Source organism: Channa argus, chromosome 13, assembly GCF_033026475.1.
Source record: "Channa argus isolate prfri chromosome 13, Channa argus male v1.0, whole genome shotgun sequence".
In the NCBI taxonomy this organism is placed as follows: Eukaryota; Metazoa; Chordata; class Actinopteri; order Anabantiformes; family Channidae; genus Channa; species Channa argus.
Genome location: NC_090209.1, coordinates 16,260,172 through 16,281,216, shown reverse-complemented (window position 1 = coordinate 16,281,216; position 21,045 = coordinate 16,260,172). Strand labels below are relative to the sequence as shown.

General features: G+C 38.3%; 1 long non-coding RNA gene across 2 annotated transcripts; it reads left to right on the top strand.

The window, feature by feature from the left end:
* Positions 1-1,294: 1,294 nt before the first annotated feature.
* Positions 1,295-13,671, top strand: LOC137139584 (uncharacterized). Of its 2 annotated transcripts, none has more exons than XR_010916357.1 (3): positions 1,295-1,644; positions 8,551-8,651; positions 12,051-13,671. It is a non-coding gene; the product is annotated as an uncharacterized lncRNA (long non-coding RNA). The 2 variants fall into 2 exon arrangements; XR_010916356.1 differs by lacking the exon at positions 12,051-13,671 and adding an exon at positions 8,992-12,033 and having other exon boundaries at positions 1,297-1,644.
* Positions 13,672-21,045: the final 7,374 nt, after the last annotated feature.

Below are 21,045 nucleotides of genomic sequence, written 5' to 3'. Positions count from 1 at the left end.
TTTACCGTCGTCCCGTTTCATTTCATTTGTTGAGATAATGCAGAGCACAGTGAGCCTATAGTTATTATACTGGAAATAACTAAACACTCATACCACTCATCTTTTCCCTTTCAGAGGCCATTTAATGAAGGGGAATCAAATATTATCCTTTGAAAACACACATTAAAACTTTAAAATTAATCTTGAATTTGTGGGTGTTATCTGACACGTCACTGTAACCTGTTGAACTGCTACAACATGAAGATTTCTGTTTACTCTACATTGTGTCATCACCATCTGTTTTTACATCTGGAACCACAGTTCCCCACAGAAAAGCTGTCGAACATTATCTCATCTTAATTTAGCAGGGCTAATATCAACTGGTGTTGACATTCCCTTCTCTCATTACGCTGTTATCACAACCTTGCAACCTTTGAATTCATTAGTTGCTGCAAGTCAATTAGCCTCCTCAGCAGACGCAGCCTGCCTGTCAAAACAACCTTCAAACCTCGAGACTCTAAAGAGTTTTAAATAATTACTCGGGGAATGATCTTGAAAACTTAAATGGGCTAAATAAGAAGAAAAGATTTAACATTAACCCAAAATCAAATACCTTTGAAATACTTGAATAGAATTAAAAAGGCTTAGATGCCATTCTGCATTCATGGCTATGTCCTCATCTCCTACAGTACAACATTCCAAACAGACCATGGGAAGGAATCATTTATTACTCACAGATATGGTGGTGGTCTGCATGGTAATGCATTTGAAACATAACCTCCTGGTTTTACATGCAAACATGGTTTTGGTTAAAGCTGCTCTAGTGGAGCTGCATTTCTTTGTGCAGCTCCTGCTGCATTTTACTTGCACCCAGGGGGCTTCATCTCAGGTGTCCAGCTGTGTTTTAAGGCACTTTTATAAAAAGACGGTGCACATCAATTACCTAATTTCTCTACTGCTAATAAAAATTTAATTGAGAGTCCCCTTTCGAGAGACTGAGACTTCCTTTCCCAGCCAGCCATTCTTTATTCGGCATGTATACAATGACTTCACTGTAGTGGAAAGTGTTTCCACTGAAAGATGGTATCATTTATAAATATATGTGTGTCAAGGACATGCTTCCTTTGTGGTCATTTCTTGTTTTCCCACAGTTTTTCATGCCATATATGGATGCGATAACATGCTCCAATTGGGTCATTTGTGAAAGTCAGATTCATGAAGTGACTTCTCTACAGTGCATTCATGCCAGTTGGACTCAAAGGACTTGTATGTAATTTAGAAGGAATAAAAAAAATCTTTTTGTTGTTCACAAATACTAATAGCTTGGAGGCTTCTTGTACTGAAAAAAGCCACAGCGAAACTCAAATAACAAAGTCAACAAAAAGTAGAGTTCCTCCCAGATCTTTTAGGGCCACTGAAGGGCTGTTCTGGGTTTCAGGTCATGCTTGCAATGGATTTTTCTGGCTGTTACAGTCACTGAAAACATGCCTCAACTGCCAAGAGGCGGGTGAGAAATGGAGCTGTTAGACCTACAACAGCATAAAACAACTATTTATATCACCACTGGTTTCACGGCTGGATTTATGATTCTTTTAACCTGTCTCTCCAAAAGGCAGTGCTATCTGAAGCCCAGATTTTGTAAAAGCACTCCGTGTCTAGAATCAGGTAAGGATGAAGCTAAAAATATAAAAACAGAAACAATCATCAGTCTGCTTTTGTGTTGTGTGCTGCTGGATTGATTGATATCATTACATCATATCGTCATTTTCAATTTTTATAATCATCAGTAATATGGTATCTGTACATTCAATATCTGTGATAAATCCTACACTGCATAGCTACATGCTAATTGTTATCCCACCTCTGATGCTAAATCCACCATCATGTACAAATTTAAGTTGCTTGTATTCTACTTCATGACACATGATTTTCTACTGCACGACATATGATAATGTTTTAATTTTGAATTACACTAACTACAGTTTTTCATATCCATAAGCTTGTTATTTTACAAATGAAACATTAAGACCTTATCTAATTAAATGTTTTTTAAACAATCCAACAGTAATTACAGTAATTCAACAGTGTCGAGATAAGCATATGCAGAAATACTCAAATATAATTTGACATTTTGGGCTCTGGGCATTGGGACGTCTTTTTCTAAAGATTTACAAGTCAAACAAAAATCTATGGATTAACAGAGGAAATGACCTGCAGCTGAATCCATATTGGTAACAACCATTATTTGCTGCTGTATATGAAATAATTAAAGTGTGAAATAACAATGCACTTTAAAATACTGTATATGGTCTTATAATGACAACCATGAATTTACAGTATGAAAATAAACAGGAGCATACAGCATTATTTTGAATATGAAAGTGTCTTTAATATCAATTTCTCTACTTTACTTTTATTTCCTTAATCGAGTGGGGGACCTATATGAACTGTAAGGAAGTTTGAATATCCTTGGAGTTTCTACGTAAGTAGCTGAGTAAATAAGCTCACCTTGCCTTCCTGCACAGATACTTTAAAACTCAGTAGAAAGGAAAAAATGTAGTGTGGGAAACAGTGGTCAGGCTCAGTTAGAGATATTGATACCGAGTGAAAGCTACAATAAATCTTTCCCTGCTCTCCTCTAGCTATCAGAACAGCCCGTCTGTGTCTCTCTCCTGACATGTTCTTTGTGAATCATACCTTTAGAGACGTGAAATTCAATTGAAACAAAACTGTAGGCTTTCGTTTGAGTAAATATAATGTTTGTGAGGAGTGTGGTTTACAGGATGCCAGTAGTCGGATCGACTACCAACTAGGATCGCCTCGCTGCATACATATGCAGGTGCATTTTTGTGTGCAGCCATTTCTTGAACTCATGCCTCATGCTGCTTTTAATTGAATACATTGTCGTATGAGATACATATCCATTCCCTTGCCACAGTAGTGGGTGCTATCTAAATAGCTTGCTTGTATAAACAGAAAATCTTTATCCTGGAATTTAAATAAAAACAGGGAGAATGCAAAAGTGCATTCATGAAAAAAAATGGCACAGGAAAAGAGACGGATTTAGTCATGAATTTGAATAAGTGTGTAGGGAAATGACACGGGTTAATAACAGGGATAAATCATATCTTTCTCACAGCTTGAGGCGGTGGCTTGTCGATCCTTCTGTGTCGTTAGTCATCCACTCTCAAAGACCTGACAAAAATACAAACGCATAAATAGAGGAGACAGAAATCTCTGGCAGCAATTCTGACCTTGCTTCACAGAAAATCAAACAAAGTGACTTAGATTCAAAAGTAGAGTGAGCAAAGGCATTTTGCTCATATCCTCATACCAGTTTTGTCTGTTTTCAGAAGTCAAGAGCATTTTTTGTTCCGCTGTTTGAAAACTGCAGAGTGAAACGGGGCACTCGTAATGAGAACGAAGCATTGTGTGTTCCACAAAAATACATTTGTGTCTTCTTCATGAGAAAATGCTATTTTTATGCGAGGAAAACAACTAAGAGGCCCTTTCCCCTACAAAATAAGAATACCGAAAATGTTTTTGCCATTAAAAAAAATATAAAAATATTCAGTGGGAGACATGGTGTAGGTATTTAATTATATAAATATATCTTCCTGTATGAATTCTTCATGTTCTAAAGCCAGATTCTACTTAGGTCAATACTCGACTCCTCTATTAATTTTTCATGACCAAAGATTCACAGGTAGCAAATTTCACAGCTCATCCTTGCAAATATTGTGTTTCAAGCAGGAGTTAGCTGGAAACACAATAGCTCTGAGGGGATGTGATCTCCTCTGGGGTAAACCGAGGTTAATAATGATAACAGGCAGTGGCTTTCTTGGGTCTTGAGGTCAGAGTTTGTGTTCTCACATGGGTAAGAATTTACTAAACAAACGCGTAGCTCACGTGAAGTTGAATGATTCATGCAGGCATGTAGCCAATAAACTTGTATGAGGACAGGAAAAAGCTTTATTTTCCAATACATACTGTATCCTCACACAGCAGTGGTCTGGCAGCACATGGGCATTAAGTAGGGCCACGGTGTAGCCAGCCTGATTCACTGTCAGACATATTGTATATTAAAGCTCAGACAGTCAAGGTTTCTTAGTGATGTTTGCAATTATCAGAAAGCTTGAGATGATATGTGGCAAAGCAAAAACACTTATTAGACCACAACTAATTGACTTAAGGTCATCCAACACTCTTTCAAGATTAGCCATTTTCTGCAAAATATCATTGTTATTACTATTTCCTTACGTGCCGTTAATAGCAACAACATAATGAAAGCACAAACAGAAACTTAACTTGAGCAATGGTATGTGTCTGATATGTAGTTAGTCTGCATTACATGGGCAAGATAAACTCTCCAGCTGCATTGAGTTGCAATTTAAGCACTTATCAAGTTAGATACTCTTATCTGCAACTTCCAATAAGTGCAAAAGCAAAATAAGTGAATTTTCTCTGTGTTAAAAGAGGGCTAAGGAAAATTGCCACTACCAATAGGATAACAAAGGAGCAGTAGAAATTTATAGACATCTACGGTATGAGCAAGACCTGGAGGAGGTGTTAATTGACACATTTTTACCGGCATTTTAAAAAGTGCATGTGTCTGTGTAAGTTCCATTCAGGCAAAGCAGAAATGTCAAGCACATTGATTGGAACCCAGAAGAAGAATGGAGATCAGGCACAAAACACAGCACAAACTTTTAACAAGCAAGAAGTGTGTAAAGATGTGGCTCCAGTATCATGTTTGAGCCATCGTGCCTACAAGACAGACTTTCGGTCTCACACACACTCGCACATGCACGGAATTCACAGTTTCCATAGCAACACACCTTTGATTTTTGTAGTGATAATATTATTTTTTTGTCACATAATATAAAATGCCATTAATGCTTCATTCAGTAGGAAGGAGTTGGTGAATTTGAGATTCTGTGATTCTTCAAAAAAAGATCACAGAAAGTTTTTTTTTTACTTATTGTCAGAGAGGTATATGACACAGTGAATGAATTCAAATGGTTTTTCTAGATGTGTTACTTTGTGGCTGTTTGTATGTATGTTTTATTTCCAGGACATACATCCAGCATGATTAAACCTGCATCATACCAACCTTTGTCCAAACACTTGCTTGATTCTGTTTTCTAAAATACTTTCCCCTAATACAGTAGTAACACATTTTCCTCTTATCAGGTCTCCCAAGGTTCATAGCTGTGAAACCTATAATTAGTCTGATTAGAGATTAAGAGTGTTACTTGAACTTAAAAAAATCATAACTTTAACACCCCGGAAAAGTGTGATACTACAATTTGTTTGTAACAGAGAGAGAATTACTGATTAAAAGTGAAATTCTTTAAATAAACGATGTATAAACTGTTTGACATTTTTCTTTATGTTTTGGCCTTAACGGGTATAAATTACCCCAAGTGTCAAGCACAAATACACACACAGAGCAGATGCTCCTTCTCAGCAGCTACTTTCTGTTTGTTTCTATGAACCACACATTTTGTCCTGTTGTCTATACAGAAAATTCAACCAAATAATTAAAAAAGAAAGCAAAAGCACTTTACATCTAACCTAATTAAAGCAAACTGTGTAACACCTGAAAGAGGAAGTCCTTATTTGTCAGACTTTAGAAGTGACTTGTAAACAAGCATAAGGGAATTTATAAGCAATAAAATGAATCCTCAATCACTCTATACAGCTTGGAATCCCTCCAGGATGTGTTTGTGGTTATTTACGCCTAAAATGCCTAATTTTGCAACTTTTTCAAAAAAATTGAGATGCATGTTGCAGTGTTTCAAATTACAAGACCACATAGAAATCATTGGGGTATTGGTTTAAATGTTATGATTTCTACATTGGAAATTTCCTGGAGGGGGTTTGTGTGTATATAACCATAAAATCTATTCTTATGTCATTTTTATTTATTTTCTCTGTATTTTATTCACCTTACAAAAAGTGCTTGCCATATTTGGGCATCACAGGAAAGTAATATTTAGGGACTCAGTGACTATACACACAGTATGTGTGTATTAAGAAAGACTTGTTTAAAAGTGATTGTTATACACCCCCAGGAAGTGACTATGCCCAAAAATTATTACATACAGCAACTCTGCTTGTACCCACTATAATTTAAAATCTCAATATGTTGACTTGGTGTAAAGGGCTAACTACTAAATAGGGAGGCTGGTAGGTGGATTGTCTTACCCTAAGTTTACTTTTTCCCCCTCACTGGCTACTAGCTGTACCCTCAGTCGCTTAAAGACAGGAGAGTTATATACATTTTCTAATCTAACTTTTGGCAAGAAAGCAAGTGTCAAACTGTTTCTGCAAGTTAATATTGTTCATATGGTTTATGATTTTAAAAGGATGAGGGACAAAGTCAACAGAAGTAGCTTGTCCAGTGTGCATAAGCTCATATAAAGTGGGAATGGGGAGTGTGACAAACTGTGATAAATTCTTGCAGTAATGTTTGATTAAACAAATGAGACAAAGGCTCCAAAAAGAGAGTCTATTCTTTTCCAAGCTGCTTTTTTACCACATGAATGTCAATGAGGAGATGGTTTGGGTTATTTATAGTCAAAGATTGAATGCTGGGTCTATCCCTGTGCCTGATAAGACCCCTCTGCTTGTCTTCATGTGAGCATCTAAGATGTTTACGCTTACAGCTACAGAGCCCTAGCATCACATTCAGCACCCCTGCAAAGACAGGATAAAGAGAGTTAGAGGAAGGCTTAGACACAGAAAGGCATAGAGCTTGAGTTACATTTAATGGGAATGCCTCTAGCTGGGGCGCATAGTCACTAATAAATAAAGCTGCACACACACACACACACACACACAAGGCGTAGTGTGCCTCAACACATCCTGCAGTGCGTGGGACATGCCCTTCTTGTGATGCCAGCTCAGTGGACGCACAGCATGCAGGAGTCATCACTGGCTGCCATGGATAATTATCATAATGAATGTAAAGGCACAGACACTGCTGGAAAACATAGCAAGCGTGTACAATACAACAGAACAGTAGTGACTGTTGTCTTTTTGACAAGTCAGGTTTTGATAAGTGAAAGCGGAGAAGGGATTTTCTCTCTGTGTCTTTCTTAATAAATGTTCCATCTTACTGACATTTATTTAATAAATTCATGGTAACAGTTAAAACTAATGTTGATGGAAAACTTGTATCTCTACTCAAATGCTGAGATATTACCTCTGGGCTCTATAGGACACGCCTGCAATTGCCCTGCCAATGCTTTTCAAAGTGTAAATAATCTTGAAGCTTCACAGATCTTACAGAGCTGCTGAATAATGCATGCCTGAAATTACAGTTGCTGTGATAGCTGCCTCTGTTGTATCAAGACACCGTCTCTCTCTGCGATTGATCACAGCCCATAATTCCCTCTGTCTAAAAAGTGGGATGTCACAGAGAGAACTCCGATAAGAGATTCTGCTTTGTCACCCTTTGAAAAAACTGAGTATCTGAATTGCTCTGCAAGCAGAAATTGCATACTCTTCGTTCTGAGTATGAGGTTTAGAAATAATGCCTTTGGAAAAACCTAAAATAACCACTTAGAATACATATATACTGTTGGCACAGCGGGCGGTATGGTGGTTCGAACGCCCAACCAGCTCCGGCCTTTCTGTGTGGAGTTTACACGTCTTCCCTGTGCTCCCGTGGGTTTTCTCTGAGTACTCCATCTAAATTCTAGGTGACTCTAAATTGTCCGTATGTGTGAATGTGAGCGTGACAGGTTGTCTGTCTGTGTATGTCTCTCTGTGTTGACCCTGAGATAAACAGGGGACATGTCCAGAGTGTACCCCACCTCAATGATAGGGGATCTGGGATATGCTCCAGACAACCCAGAGATCCTAAACAGGATAAACAGTTACAGGAAACGGATCCATGGATATTGCTGCATGGCCTTTTCTCTCTGTTTACCCAAATTGTTCAGTGATCAACTAAACTTCCTTACAGGTCATGACTAATCCCAATAAGGTGAACATTTCTTTTTAGATTCATTTTTTTATTTGCTCTTCAAAAATGAAGAAGAGTACAATTATTTTATCTACATTTGTCCTTATATCATATTTATAATCAATTGCTTTCCAAGCATCTGCACCTAAAAACTCCTTCTCTTTGACTATCAATAAACAGGACCAAAGCATTTGTTTCAAGTTTTATTTGCAGCGCAGTCTTTAATTTTAGTTTTTTCATTCTCAGTGGTGGGGGCTGCTAATTTCCACCTCAGATTCAAAATGCCTATGTAGACTCACGGGATTTGGGAAGTGCATGCATACCATTCGGCCTTACTGTTTGATTACTGAATCTGGCCTCACTGATCAGTCTCGTGACACTGTATCCCAACTGTATTAGGTTACTGATTATGCAAACTTAACAGTTCCCACTGCTGCATCTTCACTTTGAAAGCACTCAACTAGTGAAAGGTGGCTTTTATTGTGAAGGAGCCACAAGACAAGTAATTTGGCACAAATGTTAGTGCTGACATTGGTGATTTAGTTCATCTATAAAACATGACAACAGTCATATTCCTTTTTTTTTTTTTTTTACAGCAGATCAGTTTTTTAAAATAGGAGAAATGGGACAAGAGGGAGCAGCCACAGTAAAAAGTGATGAAAAGCTGCGGGGCAACACCTCCAACTCCCTCTGCAAGGTAACAAACTCCACTGGGCCCTGATGGTTAAAATCAGCACACACCATGTGCCAATTATGGACTACATTCTTAAGAAATACAACGTGATTTTGTACTATGTGTGCTGTAAATAGATACATGCTGTTACTAGAATCAAATGTTTGGTTTCGGACCCCCACTTATTAAATGAAATAGTAAAATTGACTAGTGTGTAATGAAATACTTTGTTACTGTACTGTGCAGAAATATCAACAATTATTTCCTATTCAGCTTCACAGATTCAGTCTGTGTAGAACCAGAGTAATGATGAAGATTTGTAATTATGTTGAAAGCTCTCAAAAGTTTTCCCTCTACTCTGCAGAACAGAAGCCAGCAGCGCAGTGCAGACAACAAATTTCTGGCGTTTTATGACCTGCTGGGTTGTTTTCTGATTATATGCCACTCAATGGCAGGGATGGTGTCCAAAAACTGTATATACCACTGAGAAACCTACTGTCTGGGGAGGGAGAAACACATGGTCCCTCAATAAAAGATAATAGAAATGACAATAAGATTTACCATCTTCATTCATCTTCTTCATTACTATCTTCAGAATGCTGGGAATAAGCAAACCTACAAGCCTCACTGTCCCACTTGGTCTACAGGAATGATGGTTGTGTGAGGCGTCTTTCATTACACTTGCAGGTTTTTACAACTGCTTTCACACATTTTCTGAAATTGGGTTTCATTTTTTCTCAAAACCCTACACACAAATCCAAAATGCTAAACGTCTCATATCACCTGCAAAATGACACACTGCATTCCAAATACCATAAACACATCTCCAGATCAAGTATTGGCATCCCCCTTAAAATGACAGAAGCAGCCAAAACATTAGAACCACCTCTTAATATAATGCACTCCAGTACAGCTCCACCACCCACTAGCACCTTTTTTGACAGTTTTAACATTCAAACTGAAAATGTATAACCTTTTAAAAATAACCCGTATTACAGTAATGTTGACATAGCAGTTGCATAGTTGCATATTTCATTTCTGAAAGCTTATACTATGGATACCGCCATAGACTAACTTAATGTGGGGTGGACTCTCAGTCTAACCTCCCTCATAGTTAATCCATGATTGATCACTTGGTCAATGGCAGTAGCCTAATCTCATCAGGTACATCTCTTCCTCCTTCTCATCTTTGCCCTCCCCTCAACTCCTGTCAGCTTTGTCCTCTTTAAACTTGTCCTTGTTGTTCTGGTTGTCTGTCTCTCCCTCCTACTCCCCTTGTTCTGGTTGCGCCCATTGTTCAAAGGAGGTTAACCTGACTTTTGGCCCATTTATAGGCACGGCCCCTGAAATTGGCAGTGTTTGGTTGTTAATCAGTTGAGCAATTAGTGTTTGCAGGCGTAACAAGTGGGTGTGTGACACTGAACATGTATGGTGGTTTGATTGGATGTGAGTTACTTCATTTTAACATCTGTGTCTTGTGTACACAGATTTTTGCAAAAACTGTTTTATGAGATTGAACATCAATTGCTGAGAATTAGCTTACAGTTTAGCAGACTTGGTGTGTGGTTTTGCTCCTTAAGTGACAGACATGTAAAGATTGTGATGTGTGAGCACAATTGCAAAAAAGTGTAATAGGAAGCTACACAGCAATTGTGCTTCAGAGCTACTACTTATTCAGTCTTTGATAAGAGTCATAAAATACTCCTTAAGAGTTCCTTTGTGGAAAAATCTTCAGCTGTGAAGAACGCCTCTGAAAAAGAGTTCTCCCATTACAGGCATAGTTATATACTGCAAGTTTACACAATAAAACAAAAGTAAGTACTTCTATATATTTTGCAAACTGAGCTTATTCTGTGGCTGTGTGTGGTACCAGAGAGCGATGCCACAACAGTAGCCCTTCTTCTTTCCTGCAGCATTAAGCAGCAGACAGGAGAAAATTGGTCTCTGCGGACAAAAGCAACATTAATGCACTGCTACTAAAAAAAAAAAGGTATAGAGTACAGTGAAGTTGCTTTCCAAAGACATGACCCTGCTGAGATGCTAGTAGCAGCTGCCGAGGGAGTGGCCTCTCCCAAAACTGTGATGGTGTCTGAACATGCTCCTGCCATCAAGGAATTATAACAAATTAATGATTACACCAGTTAGGTGTGAGAGTAGAAGCTTGTCCTGCAGCAAAAAGGCTTAGGAGTCAAGAGGTCAGTGAAATTCTATGTATGCCTCATGGACTTTCTGTCACTTTGATGCTACAGTACCTTGGCAAAAACTGTTGGCTTAGCATTAGAGTTTATGTGTGTTGTAAGCAATGCAGAGCCATCAGAATGTCATGTTCATTAAATGTTTATACACATTTTACATCAGAGTTTTTTCTGTATCGCAAGGGGAATAAAATGACACTGTCTCGGCTGTGCAAATATATTCATTCACATACAGCACAAGACATATAGAAAATACTGAATTTCACACCCTGCCTTCTATAGAGCAGAATTAGGCTCCATCACAGCTGAATAAGTATGATGGGAAAGGACAGTGAGAGGCTTTCTAGTAATTGCGCACGTCAGGGGAGATTTCTCTCAGGCAGAAAATGTGGAGTTAAGAAGAAGGGTGAAGTGCGAATAAACGAGGTAGGCAGGACGTGATGGATTCCAGAGGAGGATGACTGACCACTAATTGAGGAAAAGGCACCCCTGTTGTGTCTCACTGTGTGTCGCAGAGACAATGGAAGGCAAATTAGGTTTCTTGAAGTCATACGGGAGATATAAGGTGTGATGGAGTATAATAGAGGCAAATGAAATGAGGTGATTTAGACTGAAAGATGCAGAGGACACAGCTCCTTAGGGGAGCTTGCAACCACTGGAGTGTGAAAAGTTATAAGAACTTAGGTATTATGAGCGCAGACAAGTCGAACTCTGTGTCCCTAACTTCTTATCATGAACAGTGGAGATGTCAAGTCCGACATTACAGGTACAGTTTGACATGGAAGTCAGTTCCAGCCAGTTAATGCAATGCGAACAATGCAGGGTGAGCCATAAATATGTCATTTAATGTGTGTGTATGTGCAGTGCATATTAAAGTCTATTTTTTTTTTTTTCTTTTGCCCACATACAGTTTCGAGCCGGCTTCACATGTTCAAACAAAATCATTTTGGTTTAAACAAAAATGTCTCTCACACTAAGAAATCTGCAAAAAACTGGAAAAATCTTGAGGGAGTAAAGCCTTGCGATAATTATCCAACAGTAGCAGAATAATGTAGTTTTAGTACCAATAATACCATAATAAGATGTTGATAGAATTAGAGTCCATGATTCTGGTGAAAGCCTGGTTACAAATTCACCAAATTAGCAGTCTCACATTAGAGGTTGGAAACCCACACATGTTCATGCAGTCTGTTGTCCTAACCGAAAAGATCTTCTTTTTAATTTTCAGTTCTTCTCATCTTGTCTTCTTTGGCTGTATGAGCTGTGGGAATCTGTGGTGGGCATGTGATGTTTTCTGAGCACAAACTCTGGATGGACAACCTGACAAACACAAGGAAAAGTTTGACAAATGTAAAGAATGTGAACTACGCACTACACCTACACAGGTGTGGTTGAGAATGTGGGGACAATCAGTGAACTGAGCAGTGCTTGTATACAAAAGTCGTCCAGATTGAACAACAAAATGGATCATTTGTCTTCCAGAATATTGTTTGTAATAGCATAATTTCTGTCTGTGCCTTTTAAAAGTGTTGCAGTAATGAAACTTTTTATGTACCTGGCGATGAGTTCAGAAAGAAAGACACAAGTAAAGTTTCCATTAAAATTTAGTACAAATTTCAGCTGAATTTCAAGAAGCCTGGCAAAAGAAAAAGCAGTTGGATGAAAGCCATGTTTTCATCCGCTGCTCTAATGGGATTAGGATTTTGCCTCATTAAGATTAGCAGTTTGTTAGGCTAATTCCTTAGTTGCGTGCTGTGAAATCATTGCACAAGATGTGTTTTTCACCTAAATCAAACAAAAGTGATATTAAAAATATGATGAAAATATGGCATTAATGTTTCTTTCACATATTAATTTCAGGAATGTTGCCTGCCGTCTGCACATTCTGTCAGTGTCAGTGTCACATACCTCATGAATAATTTGCTACTATAAGTCTGTTTCCATTTTCACATTTTGCTTTTATCAATGACCGACGTTTCAAACTCAATCAAGAGTGAAACCTTTTTTGTCTTATTTTTACATTTATTTATCTTTCACTCATTTCTGACACAGGTGAATGGAACCTCACTTATAGAAAGTCCTTCAGAGCACAGAGTAGAGGAGAGATTCCTGCAAATACAGAAGACACAGTACCTCTGGTCTGAGAAGCACCTACACCCAGAGGCTCCATGCCACCAGGCAAAGCAGGCAAATGCTTGGAGCCCCAGGCCAGTAGGGGGCCTATGCACACCACTGTTTCATAATGAATACATTTTTGCCAGGGGCCCCAACAAACTCTAGGATTGCCACTGCCTATACCACTGTACAATACCAGTTTTTGCTAATTACAGATGGTTACAACTCAACTCTCTGATATAATTGTCTATATTTAGAGCACAGCATAGCCCAAACCCCATAAAGCATTTTTGCACATCAAAACCTCTCTGAATCACGGGACCATCAGATGGTGTCTGTGCTTTAACTCCCAGTCAACTGTTTGTGACATGCTGCCAATTAGTTTCAGAGTTTAGTTTATTGTCAACAAACGAAAATATTATCCACAAGCAGCAGCAGTGAAGCAGTTTACAGACAAATCAACCATGGAAACAAGTTCGTCTGAGAAACAGCATCCATGATGTTGTATGACAACACAGTGCTGTTTAGTGCCCAAGCATTTAACAGATACAACTGTGCCTTGAGGGGATGACACATGATTATAATAAAGACTGTAATAAAGAAAGACAGTCAGAGATTTGAAAAAAATACAATAAACACATAATACCCATCTGTGATTATTGCTCTAGTGTGTGCATGTGATAGTGTGTGTGTTTGAACGCTCAGCAGTACTGGTACATAGACAGCATGCACAAGGATCAAGTATTTTCATGGTGTATTGCAGGACAAAGCCATTACAGTAATCAGTCTGTGTTGAGTGGAATTGAAAGAACCAAATACGCCGGCTTTCATGTTAGTGTTCCACCAGGATTTAAGGGACGATTGTGTGATTATCTCTGGCCAAATTATGCCTTTTGCAACAGTTTACTTGCCATTTCCATCCATTAGGCTCTCTCGCCTTTTACAATAAATAGGAAAATAAAAAGGACGACAAAATATAGGGTGAAAAATCGAAACCTCACATATAAGCACGCTGAGCATTATTCACCACTTTCAGCATTGCTCAGCACTTTGGTGTATTTGGAGTGTTCTCCTCGTTTGTTTCACTTCTGAGCCTCTACATCCCAGGTGTTACCTCTTAGTTTTACTTTTTTACTTTTGCATGCTCAGAATGGGGTCCTATTATACATCACAAAGTCAATTTAAAAAGCAGCATTATGGAAGAAAGTGACGCCTGCACTGACTCCATACGCCAACGTATTTTAAGAGACAATGTTTTGGTCTGAGTTATCCTGGCAAAGATCCTGACAAAGAATCCTGTCCTTTTCAAAACATTTTGTGAACATGCGGTCTCCACATGTGTCATGCTTCTCAAAATGCATTTGGAGATGTTTGACGTTTAAGAAACCTTGTAACATGTTTATTAGCGTTGTCATTCTCTGTGCTTGTTTCACTGATTTGAATCAAATAACCAAATTATTCACAACCTGCACAGGACAGACATGACTCTGCTTCACACTGGACAAACTGTCAAATTGCTTTCCATTTACAAATGAGAAATTGCCTTCACTTTCTACCTGTGTGTTTGTAGCAGATGCCCGTTGAATTCACATTTGACATTTTCCCAAATGGTGCTAGCGGTACTGATAAAATTAAGCGCTATGTGACTAAACCTGTCTTTTTAATGCAGCTTTTATCATTCACCTGTGTTCATTACCCTGACTGCTGCAACCAGAGATGAACAACCAGAAAAGTATTAAAAACTTGATGACATTGAAAAACATTTGTGACACTGAGCTGTAATTTCCTTAAAATAATTATGATAATAAATCACATTGCTGTACTGTAGCTTCTCTAGAGAAACATGTCCAGCAGAATCACAACTGCTTTATAATCCTTACTTATTCCTTCAATTGGGTTATTGCACCAAAGGGGTCCACTCTGACCCACTTACATCTCTCTATGATCATTCTTCATTTCAAACTTTAAGCCGAGTAAGGTTTATTAACTATATATATATAAAACATTTTTTGAGACATTTAAAGTCTTCCATGTTGGGTGCTTTGGCGGTCCAGTTCTATGTTACTTGATTTGACATGGACACCAGGATCAAAACCTCTAATGCATCTTATGCGGCCCCTGTGTGTTATGCAAATTGAGTTGTTTTAATGAAGGCATCATGAATAATTCAGGAGTGATGTTCCACGAGAAATGCACAGCATGAACGAATTCACCAAAAAGAATTGCTTTGGATGAATAAAAATTGACATTGAAGTATCTCTCACTTTTGTTTGATATCCAGGGCTGCTCATCACTTGCTTATTAACAAACGTCAGCAAACTGAAATAACCCTTTTAATTAGTTTTGAAAAAGCACTCAGTCTGTGTCCACTCAGTCCACTCAGTGGACACAGACAATACCAGAGTCTGATGTCTACAAAGAAGAAGAAAACAGGAACATGCGCTGCTGCACTTTGTGTTAAGATCGACCTATTGAATCGTTATTAACAAGCATTTTGATGCTTTAAAAATAACTTTAAAAACTGCAAGGCAGGTGGAGTGTTCAAACATCAAACATGAGAAATCCATTTTTGATTTTTGCTGTGCAAGTTGTGGAGGCCATTTCTTACACAGTGTTGCCACACACACTTGAAGCATACAGGACATATGTATCGCGTATAGATTGTGGTTTGTGCCAAGTTGTTGCTTTAACACCCCTAAGCTAAGAAAGGAAGGTGAGAATTATTCACCACCCACACAGCACTTACAAGTCTCTTATCTAATCCTCTAGCTGTAGTCTTGATGAAATCCTTTGCTGGCACAAACTCAGGTTTTGTTGACCTAAAAGGACCCTGACTGCAGTCTTTAGTGATACACAGACGTGAGTTGTTTCAGACCATCCTTAATCAAAATCCATTTTCTTGATGCAAGTGTTGTCAGTTTCTGAATGACAGCCAAAGTGAACGTCACTTTCACCATCTGCACCCACAGCCACACATGTTCAGGTAGATTAAAACAGAAAAATGCAGACTTAGTACAACTGGAGTCCCAGTGTCCATTTTGTCCTGTGCAGATGTCTGTGGCAAAAACGACCCCCTGTTCCCTGACACAGTCAGTCTGACTTTGTAATCATATTAACAATGCATGTCTCATTAGTTTCTGCCATGGCTGAGTGTCCCTGTCTCCTCTACACACACACACACACACACACACACACACACACACACACACACACACACACACACACACACACACACACACACACCAACACCCACTCAATTGCTGGCTGGCATTTCAGAGTGTTTGGGCTTGCATCTAAAGCAGTTTAGCTGCAAAATAATAGCCCTCTAAAAGGATTCTCTGTATGCAGAATCATCCCATTCCATTTGCATTCTAGTGAGACAAATTAAATTTTAGCAGAAGGCGAGTGCAGCACCATGTTGAGATGACAAAAGACTGAGCAGAAACAGGGGAGGAGGATGCCTGAGACCTAAATTAGATGAGAGTCCTTCTGGGTGTTACTGTGACCGGGACAACTTCTATTTGAGTTTTCTTTTAAAAGTGGAGTGAATAGAAGCTACAGGTTAGGAGGTTTTAATGAAAGAATGTGAAAAAGCAATGCATTTTAGGCTATTCCAATAACTGGAATGCGTGTCAAGACGTTGATGATTTGCTTTAAAACTGTGTTTTTGTTAGTCTGCTTGGGTTTCAATAAAAAGGTAAGCCCAGGCCTTTATCACACACCCACTTCAAAAATGCAGACAAAGAATTGAAGGCCAGTGGACAAATATGGGAAATCAAACACTGCGATTCTGTGTCGAAGTCATGAGCCATTTTTCGGAGCTCTTTTTCTTCCTCTGCAATGCTGCTGTAGATGGTTGCAATGAACAGGGTGCAGTCAAATAACCTTCACTATTCAACGCCCCTGTTCTCCACCCACCCTTAACCCCTTTCTCTGATAAAGTGCACACAGTTTGTCCTTGAGAGCATTTGTGAAAATTGGCTTTTTGTTGTTAACACTTGATGTCAATATTCTGCAAATGCTTTGACTGCATTCCTTCAAAACCTACCAAAGAGGAGAAGGTCTTCCTTAAGAGCATCTTTGGAAACACCTGTCATAATTCCCCTCTCGATGAACCCCACTGCATTTATTATTGATGAAATCTTAATGGCCCCAATGCCTCCTTCTACTTCAGCTGCAACTCAAATTTGGTTCCTCACGTCATAAGAAAACTGCAACTCTCTCCTGCATGCTACAGTGTCCTGTCCTTGCCTCAGATGGTTTAAAGCTAATATAACAATGACTTATATTATGTTTACAGCCTGTGGTTAGCTACTAGGTCAAAATAACAGCATGCTATTGATTTCCTCCCACCAGGCAATTTCCAGGGCACTTAGCCTAAATATCAGCTCAGATCAAATAGATTCAAATGGAGTGATCAGCTTTGAGTTTGTTTCTGAGTGTGCAGCATCCACTAGCGATGGCATGAGCAAAACACCAGGAAATAAACAAAATCACTCTATTCAACTTGGATTCAGGTGATGTTAACGTCCTGACCTGTGCTCCTTCACAAACAGGGCTATTATACATTTTTTAAAGGGTCACCCACACATCCTCGGAATAGATTTAGTTTAGCAAAAAAAAAAGAAAAAAAGCTTCTTGTGTGACACTCAGAGGAGCTTTGACTGGAATAATCTTTTGTTGTTGTTTAGAGGGTTTAACGTTCCACGGAGAAAGCAATTTTAAAACGGATGAGGGCGTAATCCCTGACAATACAGGGATTATCTCTTTAAATGACCTTTATCTTGCTATGAGGCATGGAGCACTTTTCAACTCCACTATCCAAAGTCTGGTTTGATTACAGCTAAAATGCCCATGTATAATCAGGAGGATATACACACACTGTACAGCTGCAAGGAGGTGTGTGTTCAAAATGGAAGATAAGATGGCCTCTAAGGTATTTTAGAGATATGCAAGTGGTTAAGTGACTGATGTGGAAGGATCTGAACAAAGAAATGCTGACAATGAAGTGAAATAAGCATTGTTGTCCTATAATAGCTTCTTTAATAAATGCTCAGACTGTGACTGAGGATAATCTGTAACTGCATTATAAAGTTTGTTCAGAGTTCCTCTGTTATTGTTCTTGTAGAGTTTTAGTTTTTTATTCAAAGGATCAAAAATAACCACACATAGTGGGACTGATTTAGAGGGATTTAAAGAGGCTCTCGCCAAATGACGGACGAGTCAATCATATCCCATCTTCGTTAGTTGGGATTTCTGCCTCATCAAAGGTGATACATTTTCCCCCTCAGAAACAAGGGAGAGCGAGCATTGCTTTGGTTCAGATAATTGGAGCCATGGGACCTGGTACAGGAATGGTGAAGAGAGACTACACTGTTGACTATATTTCAGAGCTAAACTTTATTCCATATGACCACTCTTATTCTTGTTAGTTTGAAGTGAAAATACTCCTTAATGTTGTCTTTTTCTGTTGTTTAGCCTGTGGGACGATTTATATGTTTAATCTCTTTAAATATGCTCATATAACATACAGTTTAGTCACTAAAGTCTCTCTGATTTGCATTTGTGTAGACCAAATATTTTCTTTCTTCAGTAAGCACAAACCAACTGGATGGTACTTTAGCCTGCATATGGCTATATCTGTTTTATTACACCTCTTTAAATAGGATTATTGAACAGATCAAATCTTAAATATGAGTTATACCCCTGATAAATATTATAACAAAGTTACTCATGTTATTCCTTTATTTGTATTGTTGTATGTTGTTGGGATTGGTGGTAGAAAGACATACACTCAATACTACTAAAAGAAGTACTGTGCCAAACAAGGTTTGAGCAGAAATAAAAAATGGTCAGGGGTCGATTCTCACATATCTTGTGAGAATGTGGGATGAAAACACCAGCTGATAAAGGGGAAGCTGATTTAACTATTTATGTACCTATAATTTAATACAGCTACATTTAATACCTGATTATTATGATTTTTTATCAGGAATCTACACTCAACAAAACCACTTTATTAGGTACACCTGTTCTACTGTTCACAAACACACGTCAGCACGTCAGTGCCATGTGGACATGGTCAAGACCATGCTGAAGTTCAAACTGAGGATCAGAATGGAAAAGAAATGTGATTTAAGTAACTTTGAGTATGGCATTCCTTTTGGTGCCAGACAGGCTGGTCTGAGGATTTAAGAAAGTGCTGAGCTAATGGAAATTTCATGCACAACCATCTCTGGGGTTTTAGAGAGAATGATCTGAAAAAAGAAAATACCCAGTGAGCAGCAGTTCTGGGTGAAAATGACTTGTTAATGCCAGAGGTCAAAGGACAATGGCCAAGCTGGTTTGAGCTTATAGAAAGGAAACAGTCCAGGGGATCGTAGACAGCGGAGGATGTGAGGTGCGAGACAGCGCAGGAGAGGGCGGCGTCCACACAGTGACATGGCGGCATCCAGTCAGTGATTAAAAAACAAACTAATTACTTTCCAATTCTTTTTTGAAACAACGAAATATTACCACTAGATTAAAAAAAACCACTAAGACAGCGTTTTCAGTAACAGGTTTTCTCTTTTTTTCATGTTCTCGCTTAACGGACTTAAAAGCATTTATAGATCCCTACTACACCCACCCACTATCACTACTACTACCACTGCAGCATGGACAGCTCTCCTTTGTTCTTTTCCTTCTATCTTCCAGTAAACTATCACTATTGTTGCTGTTAACCTTTTCCTTTTTTTATTATTATTTTTTTCCTAACACCATCATTATTGTCATCATTATATTATTATTATTATTTTATTATGTCTTGTCTTGTCTTGCTAATGATGTTATCAGCCTACTGCTTAATTATTATCATGATCATGATCATTATTATTATTGATATTATTATTTTGTTTCTTCTTGCTATCATAATATAACTATTTTTATTATATATGCATGTGTATATATGTATATTTGTTTGTATGTACAAGATGCTAACTATTTTCTCTTCTATTTCTTTTACTTCTTTCTCCTCCTTGTTTCAATTTATGTCAATACTTTATTTTAATAGTATAAAAGTTATATTTTCTGAGCTCTCTCATTACTTCTTGCTTACCCCTGTCCTTTTTACTTATTTAAAACTTTTAGTTATAATTATGATTAATATTATAATTGTTTATTTTTATTTGTTTTTATTTATTTATTTAGATTTGACCTATTTTGAATTTATACTTAATTATTACTCGCTCATTCCACTGAATGGCCCGTTTTTTGGCTCCTGATGGAGGCACCTCCGGGTTGTTCTGGGTGGGACAGACAAATTTCAAGACCCCATGAACAACTCTTCTGATTGGGCCTCGATCTCAACAGGTATTTAGTTACAAGCGACCCCCCCACCTCCCACCCTTTTTAAAAAAGTTATTATCATCAATATTCATTATAGTGTTTGCTTTGTTTTTGTTTTTTTTATCAAAAATAATAATTATACAATGTACATGCTTGGAACATGTTTATAGCATTAGTATGTATACTCCTTTCCTGTACGCTCCTACCCCCTCCCCTGTTGTTTTTCCTATGATTACACCTTTTCTGTGTATCCTGACTACCCCTCCTCAATCCTCCAACCCTGATGCACTTTTACAAGCAACCACACACTGTACATAGGTCACACGTCTTGTCTGTTCGTCTTTTCTTGCACTAGCTATTATGTTTTGTATTGTGTAAATTGTTTTTTATTGTGAAAAAAAAAAGAAAGGGAACAGTAACCCAAATATCTGTGTCATTAAAACTGAGGTATGAAGAAGTTTCTGAATTCACAACTTGTCAAACCTTAAAGCAGATACAGAACACCAAGTGCCACTTCTGTCAGTTAAGAACAGGAACCTAAGCTACAATTCACAAAGGCTAATCAAAATCAGACTAGAAGAGAAGACTGGAAAAACGTTGCCTGGTCTGACAAGTCTCAGTTTCTGCCGGGGCACTCAGGTGGTGCAGGATAAGGGTTAGAATTTGGCATAAACAGCAAAACATTGATTTATCATGCATTGTATTAACAGTTTTGGCTGTGTGGGGGGTGTTTTCTGCAGCATGTCGCAAAGCTAACATAATCTCAAACTGGTACTATTGTG